The following is a 13,533-nucleotide window of genomic DNA, read 5'->3' as shown; positions in this document are numbered from 1 at the left end:
AGATTGCTTTGGGTAGTATAGCAATTTTGACAATATTGATTCTTCCAATCCATGAACACAGTATATTTCTCCATCTGTTTGTGTCCTCTTTGATTTCTTTCATCAGTGTTTTATAGTTTTCTATGTATAGGTCTTTTGTTTCTTTAGGTAGATATACTCCTAAGTATTTTATTCTTTTTGTTGCAATGGTGAATGGTATCGTTTCCTTAATTTCTCAACTGGAACTTTCTAAGGAGCACAGTGACCACTCTAAGGTCAGTGAACACTTGGGGAAGGGCTAACAAGAGGGTAGCCCGGGGCACTTGTGTTTTTTTGGCAGCGACTTGGCCCTAGAGTCTAATGGCAGCTGGACAGGTACTGTGACTCCTTGAGCTTGCTCCTCCAGGAGATCCCAGCCTTTCCCACTCTGGCTGTCACCTCACCCAGAGCCCACATGGTACAAAAACTGATTACCATGCAGTAAAGGAGTGTTGAGTTTGCTATGGCTGCTATAATAAAGTACCACAGTTGGGGAAATGAACAACAGAGATACATCCTCTCACAATTCTGGAGGCTAGATCAAGGTGTGTGCCAGACTGAGTCCTCCTGAGTCTTCTCTCCTCCGTCTACAGATGGTCATATTTCTGCTGCCTTCACATGGTGTTCCCTCTATGTGAATGTCTATGTCTACATTTCCTCTTTATGTAAGGACATCATATTAGACTAGGGTCCATCCTAATGATATCATTTTAACTCAGTTACCTCTTTAAAGAAACTATCTCCAAATAATCCTTTTCTGAGGTGCTGGGGATCAGAACTCCTGCAAGCCCTTTTTTTAAAGACATAGTTCAACCCATGATGGAGAGAAAGATGCATCTAGGAGCAATTAATAATTATAGATGTTAACATTTGAAATGAGCATGGGTAGGACAGAGGAAAGGAGAATTCCTGCAGATTAAATACCCTGCTCGTACTCATCCCAGGGATAAAGCCAGGTGTGTGTGTGGCCTGAATTGCTCCATCTCTGCGGTTCTGTGGGCCTGAGCCCAGGAAGGAGTGAAGCTGACTCAGCAGGGTGGTCTGGGGGAAGACGATGGGGACCATGCTAAAACACAACAGGCTAATGTCTTCAGAGTTCCAGGAGACCCAAGAGCATAGGAGCAGAGGTTGCCAGGAGCCCTGCCATGTGGAGCTGATGATTTCAGACAAACCTGAGTGTTTCATCCCTTCTTCATCATCAATCCTGAAGAACTGGTCAGGATTTTTCCTACCACTCTTTTCAGTCGAGTCTGTTGTGAATCTACGAATTGGTGTCACTGTGTCCCCAACATGATCCAACACATCACCCAATGGAGTGAGCATGGCCATGGGCTTTGACACAGTGTAGTTGATCCTCTTTATACCCTACAGGCCCCCACTATGGAACCAGCCATTCAAAATGCTAACAGTTACATTTTTAGGCTGCTAATAATTTCATCAAGAAATTACTGGAAAATGTGAGATGACAGGTTTTTCTCTTACCTTCAGATACCCATGGAGACAGAGCCATTACATCACCGTCTTTGCATAAACTCTTAGCTGCTGGAGAGGGGTGGAAACACAATTGGTCCTGAAAGTGAAATTGTATTTCAGCTCCGCTGCTTGGCACCAAACACTTGTGCTTTAAGATTTTTTCCTCTTATAATTTTCAATCTAGTTGCTTATTTTAGGGGAAAAAAATCAGACCCTAGAATGCCATCCAAGGATTACCTTCAGTTAAATTTGTGGTTTAGTCAACTATCTTTAAATTAAATGTGACCACAAAGTATTCAAAGAGACACGAGGCAGGTCAGATCCTGGATATGTGAGGTGCTGGACAAAGGTCACATCCAGTCCTGACTCTAGATGCACTGGTTTGGGGGTCAGAGCTCAGAGCACATCCTTTTAGACTCTGACACCTTAGCAGCAGCCTTTCTTAACCTTTGGTAGCCCTGGCCCTTCCAACATCCAAAGCTTAATACAGATGTACACATATTCATTTCATATCCTACTTTAGACAGTATGGGATGTTCTGTTGGAGATGGTATGACACCCACATGTGCCAAACCAGGAACTCTTGATGTAAAGATGGCCTTTGCTCCCTCTGCTCCTCCCTTCCTCCTCCCTACCTTGCATGAGGACCAGTCTCAGTCCTAAATCAACCAAGGTCCACACCTGCCAATGCTCAGAGTAGCACAAATGTGCCTTTGCTTCAGGATTGCAGAAAACACAATAAAATCACCCTGGTCATTCCTAGAGTCTTAAGCAGCCAGCACTGAGAGATGTCTGGGGATTAAAGTGGTCAGGAGTTGGAAGCTCACACACAGCCTGCTTAAGACATGGGCGTGTTCATTTTGCATTGACCCCACTCACATTCATGAACAGGTGGGCTGGGAGCTGCATTGCAGCATCACTGATGTGCTTCACCTTCTCTCCTGAGTCTCCAGACCCTCCACAGTTCCCCCCACCTCAGGTCGAGGGTCCACTTGGTCCTGCGTGGCCTCTGACCACAGCCCCATACAGAACGTTCCAAGAACTCTGGGATAGGGGCCAAGCATGGGTGTTACGAAGCTCTCCAGCTGACTCCAGAGGAAGCCAACTTTGAGAGCCAGTGCCCCAGTGGGACACTAACCATGCCCGAATTCCACCAAGAGTCATTCAGGAATGTTTGAAAATAACAGGAATGTGAGAAACATCTTAAATATCCCTCAGTAGGGAACACTATGGACAAAATTTTTATTGTTGCATGATGGAAGATTTGCATCAGTCAAGATAAAAAACCATATGCCAACATGGAGAAATCTGTAAAGTGTAAGCTTAGTGGAAAGAGCAAGCTGAGCAATACTTACACTTAGGTACCATTTGTGTAACACATAAAGCACACGCTACAGTACTTTTACATGTGGGGGATAGAAACTTGGCAAGAGGCACATCATTCCCTTGGGGGAGAGGTGTGGTCAGTTCTGCCTGCTACATTTCATTTCTCAAAAGGAAAACATCTGAAAGCAAAAACGGCCAAGTATGAATTCATATGAAACCAAGTGGTGGGCCGACTAGTGCTGGTTATATTCTGAGTTTTTATGATAATCTTTTCAAGACACGGTGGCCTTTACAAACCTAGGTGGAGAAATAGCTTTTCAGTTTTCGGATCTATGCAACAGAAGCAGCCCCACCTGAACCCAGGGGCTCATCGTATATGTCTTCACACAACTTTTACCCCTGGGGCTCTCCCAAAGGATCCAGCCATCACTAAAGAATGCCTCCTGAGTTCTGTAATTTAATTGAGAATTGGATAATTTCAGAACTCCTTACACACAGGCACATATGTTCACGTGTACGCAGACATGCACACACACACACACACACACACAAACTTTCTGCTCCAGCATCCTGAACTTGGTCATACCTACACCTCCTTCTGATCTCGTGCCTTTGATCCTGGGAACTCCTCTGTTCCCTTCCCACTTTCCCTCTGAGCCCGTCTCCAGCTGACTCTCACAAATTCTTCTTAGAAATGGCCAAAGTCAGATATCATCTCCTCTGTGAGGCCTGAATGATCTGAAAGCCTGGTCCATTCTGAGTGGTTTCACCATTGTTGATAATGACCTATAAAGATGTCTGTCACCATTGTATCCGAGCCCTTGGCAGGGTGCTTGATGTGAGTGCATATTCAGCGCGTGTGTGTTAAATATACAGACTGCCCTACATTTTGTCTCCTGCTCCAATGTCTGTAAACTAGATATGTGTCTGTTGGTCAGCACATTTCAAATACATCTGTGGTCTGTGCTGAGTGACAGCTGACACCATCACCCAGTTTCTAGCAAATGTCACCTTCTCCTCCAAGGAGCAGATTTCATGAGCAGCTGTTTGCTGGGACCCAATAGATCCTTCTAATTGCAGGCAACCTCACAGTACAAGATGCCATTCGGCCCCAGAAGCTGCGGAACTGCCATTATTTCTTGTCATTTCAGATTCTGCTCAGCAAAAGATAGGAACCCGTCTGTGCTTGCAGCACCCAGCAGCCCCACCCACACTTTCATGCTAATCTACACAATCCATCCACACGTCTACTTTTCTACTGGTTTCTCTGGTGGTTTCTACCCGAGACAAGCAAAGTCTAGCTGCTATGTCTCCCTGCAGACACCTGTCTTCACAGTGATGTTTGTCCTGTGACCTCAATTCTCTGATGTGTCCACAGAAAGTTGTTGCTACATGCCCAGCTTCTGTCTTGTTGTAGGGAAGAAACTCACTGTACATGAAATCAAAACTCTACCTACATTCAATCATGATTTAGGTCACATTAAATAATCTGTGTGAAAGATCTTTGAACATCACACAGCTCTTCATAAGTGCAATATGATAGTATTCTGTGTAAAAGGAACAAGAATCCCCTTTGGTTCTACAGGCACTCACCCTTCATGTCTGTGCTCACAGACATGAGAGTTGTCATGAGACAACTCTCAGACAAATAATGAGGCCAGTGGGGGAGGGGGGAGGTGTTGCAAATGTCAGCAGGTGCCTGCCATGCACACACAATCTTCCTACTTTGGAAAATAATTTGACAGTTTTTTTAAAAAAATTAAATATATACCTACCATGTGATTCAGCCGTTCTTCTCCCATATATTTACCCAGGAACACTGGAAGCTGTGCTCACACGAACACTTGCACACAGATGTTCACAGCAGCTTGATCTGAAAGAGTCCCAAGATGGAAGCCACCCAGATGTCCAGACATAGGAGAGTGGATGACCAGATTGCAGCAGGTCCACACAATGGAATACAGCTCAGCAATCAAAAGGAAATAGAAGTGCATGGACTACTGATACACCAAACAAAGTGAGTGTATCCCAAAGTGGTGACATTGAGTGAAAGGAGCCAGATAAAAGGATATATGTTAAATGGTTTTATTTCCCTAAAATTCTAGAAGAGATGAAATAATCTACAGTGTCCAAAAGTACACGAGTTGTTGCCTCAGGGTGGGAGGGAATGATACAAAAGGGCATAGAACAGATTTGGGATGTGGTTGTATATGTTATCTTGATGGAGCTGATAGTTTTGCAGATGTATTTGGAGTTCAGCTGCTAAGTTGTGTCCAACTCTTTGCAACCCCATGGACTGCAGCATGCCAGGATTCCCTGTCCTTCACTATCTCCAGAAGTTTGCTCAAACTCATGTCCATTGAGCTGATTATGCCATACATATTTCAAAACCCACCAAATTTTATCTTTAAAAATGTGTGATTATTCATATGTCAACTATAACTCTAAAATGCTGTATAAAAGAGAGACAACAGGAGAAATGTATGAGTGACTGGGGGTACAGAAGAAGGGAACAAACCAGTTAAAGGCACTCTCAAGCCTCAATTCCACCAGGATAGGAGGGCATAGGATTGCCAGAGATGTCTATCTTTTAAGAAAATCTGAAAGTGAGAGAAATTATACATGCCTTTTTAAAATATTGCTTTTTATCCCAAAATGTTTTAGACCAAGAAATGAAAAGAAAAAAAGAAAAAGATGGCAGTGGGCTACCAGTTTATGACTTCTGATATAAACATGAAAACACATAAAACCTACTAGTATAAATACTGCTCTCCAACAAGTGAGGCACCTGTCTACCAACACATCTCTCAGAAAAGTGAACACCTTCCAGACATTCTGAGGGACAGAAGATTAAAATTCAGGCTTGGACAAGCGTTCAAGCTCCAGAGTGCAAACCTACATTTGAATCCAGTTCTGTTTCTCAGTGGCTGTGTGACCTCAGGCAAGTTACCTAACCTCTCTGTTTCAGTCACCCCATTGCAAAAGAGAGGTAGTAGCCATTCCTCCCCCAGGGAGTTGCTGTCAGTTTAGGATGCATAAATACACGTCTATTATTTGGAAATGGGCCTGACATATTTTACTCACTTCATAATTATGGTCTGGTTTTGCTATATTATTATTGTTGTCATTGCTGTCCTTTGTCCCTTCTGCCTCTCTCCTCTCTTCCTCCTCAAGTAAGTGCTATGCACCCCTTTCTCTCTACTTCATGGGAAGCAACATTTTCACACATTTGCAATTTGAGTAATTGTGCAAAATGTGCAATACCAAAATGAATGGTAAATTGCCTTCCTTATCATTTAAACCATGTTTCTTTTTTGTCATTGGGAGATGTGAGGTGGGAGTTGTTTGTTTTGGTGGGAGGACTCCCCAGTACCCCTACCACCACCAGTATCACCACCATGGTCTCACTCCCTTCTGGAAAGGTCCTTTGACAGCCCATCTCCTTGAAATGGGTCAGGATGCAGAACAGGATCCTCTTGTGGGCAGGAGTCCACGTGGAATATTCCGTTACTGTGAGGTGTTCTTATATATCTGCGCTCTGAGCTCTACTTGTGGAACTGAACTATTGACATTGGAATTAAAGTCCATTTTGCTAAAAAAAAAAAGAAGAAGAAGAAATGACTTTATATTTGACCCACTCTTATAAGTTAAATCCCAACAATACAAGCCAGCCTATGAGATAGACTTGTTCTATGTCAGAGGATCCTCCTCACTTCTCAAGCCCAATCCCTTCTTCTCATGGCTGGTGCTAATTCATGTCAATGGAAACAATGACAGATTTTATTTTCTTGAGCTCCAAAATTACTGCAGATGGTTACTACAGCCATGAAATTAAAAGACACTTGTTCCTTGGAAGAAAAGTTATGGCCAACTTATAGCATATTAAAAAGCAGAGACATTACTTTGCCAACAAAGGTCTAGTCAAAGCTACGGTTTTTTTCAGTAGTCATGTATAGATGTGAGAGGTGGATCATAAATAAGGCTGAGCACCAAAGAACTGATGGTTTTGAACTGTGGTGTTGGATAAGACTCTTGAGAATCTCTTGGAAAATAAGGAGATCAAACCAGTCAATCCTAAAAGAAATCAGTCCTGAATATTCATTGGAAGGACTGATGCTGAAGCTAAAGCTCCAATACTTTGGACACCTGAGGCAAAGAACTGATTCATTGGAAAATACCCTGATGCTGGGAAAGATTGAAGGCAGGAGGAGAAGGGGATTCCAGAGAATGAGATGGTTGGATGGCATCACCGACTTGATGGACATGAGTTTGAGCAAGCTCCAGGAGATGGTGAAGGACAGGGAAGCCTGGTGTGTTGCAGTACATGGGGTCACAAAGAGTTGGACGTGACTGAGCGATTGAACAACAACTGCATGTCAGCTGGCTCCCTACTGTGCTCCCCAAAATTGGCCCAGAACTTGGCAAGGGCACATCAAGCATCAGTCTCCAATTTATTGGAGTTTGGCAGGGGGCTCCTCCTCATCTACGACCATGTGGCAGAGATAGCCACTCCCCCGTGGCACCTGATATGTCCTGGAAATGCTCTCCCTCTGACTCAGGTGAGCAGGCAGGTAAGCAACACGTCCTTGTCCATTAACTTCTGACTAGATCATCACTTTTCAACAGCGCTTTCTGCAAAGATGGAGATTCTCTGTATTGGTGTCAGGCAGCATAGTCGCCACTGGCACATTGAACATAGGAGAAATTAATTTTCAGGCTGCTTTCACTTTAACAAATTTAATTTTAATACAAGTGGCCACATGCAGCTAGTGACTGGGGTGCTGGACAGTGTAGGTCTAGGTGCGCATGAGCAGGCGGCTCACATGGAGAGAGCGCTGGAGTGTCCAGACACAGCAGCTTGTGCGTGAAGTCTCACTCAGAAAGTTACACAGCTGATGGGCATCCATGAGCGCCCACATGCGTAAGATCTGTCCAGGCATTTTACATAGCTCACTTAGTCCTCCTAACAGTCCTCTGGATGATTATCTCCCTTTGATACGGGAAGAAACTGAGGCAGAAATCAGCCACTTTTCCCGAACCCTAGCTTATCAAGGTGGAGTGTGAAAACAGCAGTGTAGACAGCCCTGCCTCAGCATTGCAACCTCTGGTCTCTGTCATTCATCTGGAGGGAAGCCAGCCAGCCTCAGTTTTCTTTGCCAGGCTTCTGCCTTATCCACAAATCTGCTGCTCTCTCCGAGCTGGTCTTCCCTGGGCACAGCCCAGGCTTATCTGGACATCATCTAGATGTGTGTTTTGCAGGTCACTTTGTCCCCTTGGAAACCATGGCTTCCCCCCAGAGGGTCCTAGCAGAGCTTTTGGAGGGCAAGCCTTCGGCTCCCAACTTAGCCTCAGGGGTGTCCGCAGACCTCGCGGAGAGACAGCCTGGCTGTGGCAGCCAAAAGCATTTGGAAGCATCCTTTCTTTTACTGTTACGAGAAAGCAAGGAGAGAAGGCTGCCGTGGCCGTGAGCCTGACCCCAAGGACTTCTCAAAAGAGCAGATGTCCAATTTGGGACTTCCCAGTCAGCTCTCTCTGGCTTGGTGCCTGTCCCCCACACTCTGGGTTGGGGGTGCTTGCCTAGGTGACCATGTCCCTCCAGCAGATGGGCCTGACTCAAGCGAGGCCAGCAACTGCACTTTGTGACTAAGTGCCTGGCTGTGGGCACCACGCCCCAATGGCAGAGGGAAACAGCTGTAGGTCCATAGCTGGGCTGACCACGGGTTTAGGAGTGTGGCCACAGCTTATCCTGACTAACACAGATTAGCTTGAAAAATCCCTTTTGAAACCGCATTTTCTTTCTGCAAACAGTTTTGGCTTTGGACTATTGGCTTGTGCTTATATTTGCCTTCGTTTCCTTGTCTGTTTATTGACACATCTGAACCATAGATGCTTTCTGGATTTGGGAGACTAGGCAGATGAGGCAAAACTGGCTAATTCTGACCAATATCTCTGCTCTTCATCTTCCTGCCACAAACCTGTACAGTGTTTATCAGCTTCCCTTGGAGTCACTTAACTAAGTTCCAGACAGTAGAGTGTAAGCAGAAGTGATGTTCACCCCTTCCCAGACCTGTCTACAAAGTCTACATGTAATCTTGGCTGTTCTCCCATCTGCCAGGTGAGTGGAGAAATCTCTGGTAAATAAGATAGGAGGACCCTGGGATCCAGAATGACCCTGTGGAGCAGAGAATCCCCCAACTTACAGAGGACTGTAATGTGAGAAATACATTTGTATTACATTAAGAGCCTATAGTTTTGGGTTGACTGTTACAGCAATTAGCCACCAACAGAGAAGAGCTCATTCCAGACAATCAATAACCATGTCAGATCAATGTTGGTTAATTTTACTCTTCTTAAACTAAGTTTGTTTACACATGGTCTTAACAGCAGCCAGAATGTTAGAGAACTGTAAAGCAACTCAGTGGTAAGTAACAAGGAAGCATTCGGATGCCAGCCAAAGCCAGGAAAAGATGGTACTTCCAAGTACTTCATCCAGCTCCCACTTGATCTCTGGCAAAAGACCAAATGTCTTTCTGTTGACATGGTTTTAGGTAAACACTATGCAGGGATCTATATAAATGGGTTTGAGTGGCCTTCCATTTTATCAGTGTCATAGTTATAATATCCATACAAACAGAATGTGGAAGAAAATTTCTGCAGAGCATATACATGCAAGTTTCCTACAGCAGAAAGGACTTGGGGTCTTCATGCCATCCTGGAGAATCAGGGCTGGAATGTAGTAATGCGTGAAAGGGGCACAAGGGCCAGGGCAGATGGAATAGGTTATGCCAAGTTTCCGAAGTCAGTCTTCGAAGTTCAGATGATTTATCTGAAGGGCAAGGAGAAAAAATGTTGTTCAGTCTCTTCATCGTGTCCAACTCTTTGTGACCCCATGAACTGCAGCATGCAGGCTTCCCTGTCCTTCACTGTCTCATGGAGTTTTCTCAAATTCATGTCCATTGAGTCAGTGATGCCATTCAACCATTTCATCCTCTCTCAGCCCCTTCTCCTCCTGCACTCAATCTTTCCCAGCATCAAGGTCTTTTCCAAAGAGTTGGCTCTTCTCATCAGATGGCCAAAGGTTTGGAGCTTTAATTTCAGCAACAGTCCTTTCAATATTCAAGGTTGATTTACTTTAGAACTGACTGGTTTGATCTCTTTGCAGTCCAAGGACTCTCAAGAGTATTTTCCAGCACCACAGTTCAAAAGCATCAATTCTTTGGTGCTCAGCCTTCTTTATGGTCCAACTCTCACATGCCAACATGACTACTAGAAAAATCATAGCTTTGACTATACAAGCCTTTGTCAGCAAAGTGATGCCTCTGCTTTTTAGGGCTGTCATAGCTTTTCTTCCAAGGAGCAAGCATCTTTTCATTTCATGGTTGTAGTCACCAGGAGCAGGGATTTTGGAGCCCAAGAAAATAAAATCTGTCACTGTTTCCACTTTTTCCCCTTTTGTTTACTTGAAGTTAAGTGACTGAATGCAACAACAGAAAGGTTTTAAACATGACTGATTTACAATCCATGTGGTGGCACAGGTTCCGAATAAGCTGAGTACTATAGGAAAGTACCCCATACAAAAGGCTCTTGGACTAGAAAAGAGAAGCTGGAGAAGTCGTTGGTTGGGGATTATTGTTATATTTAGTGGTGGGAGATACTACAGTGCTTCTAAGGGCTTGAGAATGATCTCATAGAGAGAAAAAATTTGAAATGAGAGAAAAGGTGAGAAAAGACAGGACCCAGGAAACACACTGAGGAACTGCACTTTGGTAAGAGACAGGGAAAGATAGTTTCCCCAAGAAAGAAAAAAGAGAAGATGTGTGCAAAAGAATTCAGCATTGTGGCTTTGGTGATGCAGAGATGAGGGAACGGGAAAGTCATGGACTAATAAGGCAGGAGGTGAGGATGGGAAGATGGTTTGAAGTGGAGAAAGGTATAAAGTAGTCAAATAAGAGACTAGGAAATGTAGCTCAACCAGATAAACCACCCCCCACCCACCCAGGCTGGCTTGCAGGGTTACTGTAACAGAATCCATGACCCCTTCCTTCCCCTTCACCACTTGGCTCACCCAGGCTCCTGGTGTGGACCCCAGCGCCCATATGAGTCTCGGCTGCCTGTACCACTCTGCCGGGTTCCTGCAGGCTGGAGATGCCTGAGCAATTGGGTGGACCTTTCCCCACACCAGTGAGGCAGGCCCCACCTCCTGCCCCATCATGAGGACAACTCTCAGGTGTGCTGGGGGAGCTCTCACTGGGGCTCGCTGGTGCCGACAGCCTTACTATTCTGACCCCACTGCTTTTTTCATTTTCTGGTAAAATGGGAGGATGGGTGAGTAAACACAGATGAGTGTGTGACTCAAATAGGAAGAGCAAAACACAAAGGTCAAAGTTTCTATTGGGTTCAAATTCACTAGAGAGAATTTCAGTTGCCACCTAGTGTGCCAGCAAGTATTCAGGAGTGGAAATGACTTACATGGTCTATGAAATTCTGAGTTTGTCAAGGCATTATTTTGGACTTCTTTAGGGAAAAGAAAGTCACCTTCAGAAGCTAATTTCACAAAGTCACTAAATACTTGCAAAGACATGCAGAGAAACCCGGAGCACATGCAAGGATCTCATCTTCCTGCACCTGTCAAGCTGTAGAAATAGAGAATCATTGTTTGAACCATTTCTTGCATTCACAGACTGGAGTCACAATGTCAAGAGAGAGAGGATCCAACTAAGCAGATCATAGCCAGGAGTCAGCAGCCAAAATGGCAGAACTTCACAGAAATAGGGAGCTGTTGTTCATTGTTCAGTCACTAAGCCATGTTCAACTCTTTGTGACCCTATGGACTGCAGCACACCAGGCTTCCCTGTCCTTCACCATCTCCTAGAGTTTGCTCAAAGTTATTCCTGCTGAGTCAGTGGTGCCATCCAACCATCTCATCCCCTCTTGCCCCCTCCTCCTTTTGCCTTCAATTGTTCCCAGCATCCAGATCTTTTCCAATGAGTTGACTCTTTGCATCAGGTGACCAAAGTATTGAAGCTTCAGCTTGATCATCAGCACTTTAAGTGAATAATCAGGATTGATTTCTTTAGGATTGACTGGTTTTAACTCCTTGCAGTCCAAGAGACTCTCAAGAGTCTTCTCCAGCACCCCAATTCGAAAGCATCAATTCTTCAGTGCTCAGCCTTCTTTTTGGTCCAACTCTCACATCCATACATGACTACTGGAAAAACCATAGCTTTGACTAGACAGACCTTTGTTGGAAAAATGATGGGTCTGCTTTTCAATACACTGTCTAAGTTTGTCATAGCTTTTCTTCCAAGGAACAAGTGTCTTTTAATTTTGTGGGTGCAGTCAGTGTCCATGGTGATTTTGGAGACCAAGAAAATAAAATGTGTCACTGTTTCCATTTTTTTCCCCGCCTATTTGCCATGAAGTGATGGGGCTGGATGTCATGATCTTAGTTTTCTGAATTGAGTTTTAAGTCAGTTTTTCTTATTGCTAATTCATGAAAAAAAAAAAAAGTGTTTTACACAGCTATCTTCCATATATTAGTTGTGTCCCATACTCTGAGAGCACAGAAACATATATACCCATTTTACAGACATGCAGGATAGGAAGACTTTCTCAAAGTCCAGACAGGCCTCATGAGAGCAGCTAGGGGCAAAACAATCATGGCATACTCACCATACTAGATTGTCCATGAGTCCACCTCCCCAGCTAACCTATGACTTTCCTGGGCAAGGATCATCTCCATCCATTCTCAAACAGTCTAGGACCCAACCTGAAAAGCCAAGACCTCACTAGGAGTCCCTGAGAGGCTGCGTCTACATATGGAGGCATTCCCTTTTTTGTCACGTAGTCCTCCTGGATGCTCCAAGGCAGAGCTCAAACCACCACATTCTAGGATATGACACCATATATGTTTAATTATGAACTATACTGACACAAACATCTTTGGATTTATCCCAGTTGCTAAATTTGGGAAGCTTTCAGCCATTATTTCTTCAAACACTTATTTTAGTCTTACTCTCTCTCCCCTCTTGGGACTCTAACAATACCAGTGTTAGGTTTTGGCTTCAGGTCTCATGGGCCCCTGAGACAGTTTCTGTCCTTTTTTTCCCCAGTCTATTTTGTCTCTGTTTGGGTAAACTCCTGGACTCTGTCAAGTTCATTGATCTTTTCTTTGTCATCTCCTTGCTTCTACTGAACCCATCCTATAAGTTTTGCTGCTTGTTTGTTGATTTTTTTTTTATTTTTGTTTACTGTTGTGCCTGTAAAATAGTTCTATAATTCTTATAGGGTTCTTTTTCATATCATCTATTTCTTTATTAACAAAATATTTTCATTTTTTACAAGACAATTCACAGTTGCTTGCTTAAGCACTCTGATGATGCTTGCTTTAAAATCCTGTCAATGATACCAACATCAGCTTCATCTTGGTGCAGTGTCTCTGACTGTCTTTTCTCTTTCAGGCAGTGGTTCTTCTGTTCTTGGTGCAACAAGGGGTTTTCAATTATTTTTTAACATAAAAAAGCTGTTGAGTTTTTCTCATTATAATAAAAATTGAAATCCTATATGCATCAAATAGTAAATACACAAACTTTATTTTTCCTTTCCACTTGAAGAGTTATATTTCACTTGAATGTTAGCGAATAACAGTTTTGATTTTTATTTTTTTCAGTGTAAAATATTTGCCTTGATGGCATATGATGACATAATGCTAATTGG

The 13,533-nt window shown here is 43.8% G+C and overlaps 1 long non-coding RNA gene across 1 annotated transcript; it reads right to left on the bottom strand.

Annotated features, from left to right (window-relative positions):
• Window positions 1-9,142: 9,142 nt before the first annotated feature.
• Window positions 9,143-11,087, bottom strand: LOC139032358 (uncharacterized). Its single transcript, XR_011484863.1, has 2 exons — window positions 10,883-11,087; window positions 9,143-9,643 (listed from the first exon to the last, which is right to left on the bottom strand). It is a non-coding gene; the product is annotated as an uncharacterized lncRNA (long non-coding RNA).
• Between the last annotated feature and the right edge of the window lie 2,446 nt (window positions 11,088-13,533).

Source organism: Odocoileus virginianus, chromosome 31 (genome assembly GCF_023699985.2).
Source record: "Odocoileus virginianus isolate 20LAN1187 ecotype Illinois chromosome 31, Ovbor_1.2, whole genome shotgun sequence".
NCBI lineage: Eukaryota > Metazoa > Chordata > Mammalia > Artiodactyla > Cervidae > Odocoileus > Odocoileus virginianus.
Note: the sequence above shows the minus strand (reverse complement) of the source record. Positions and strands in the feature narration are given on the sequence as shown.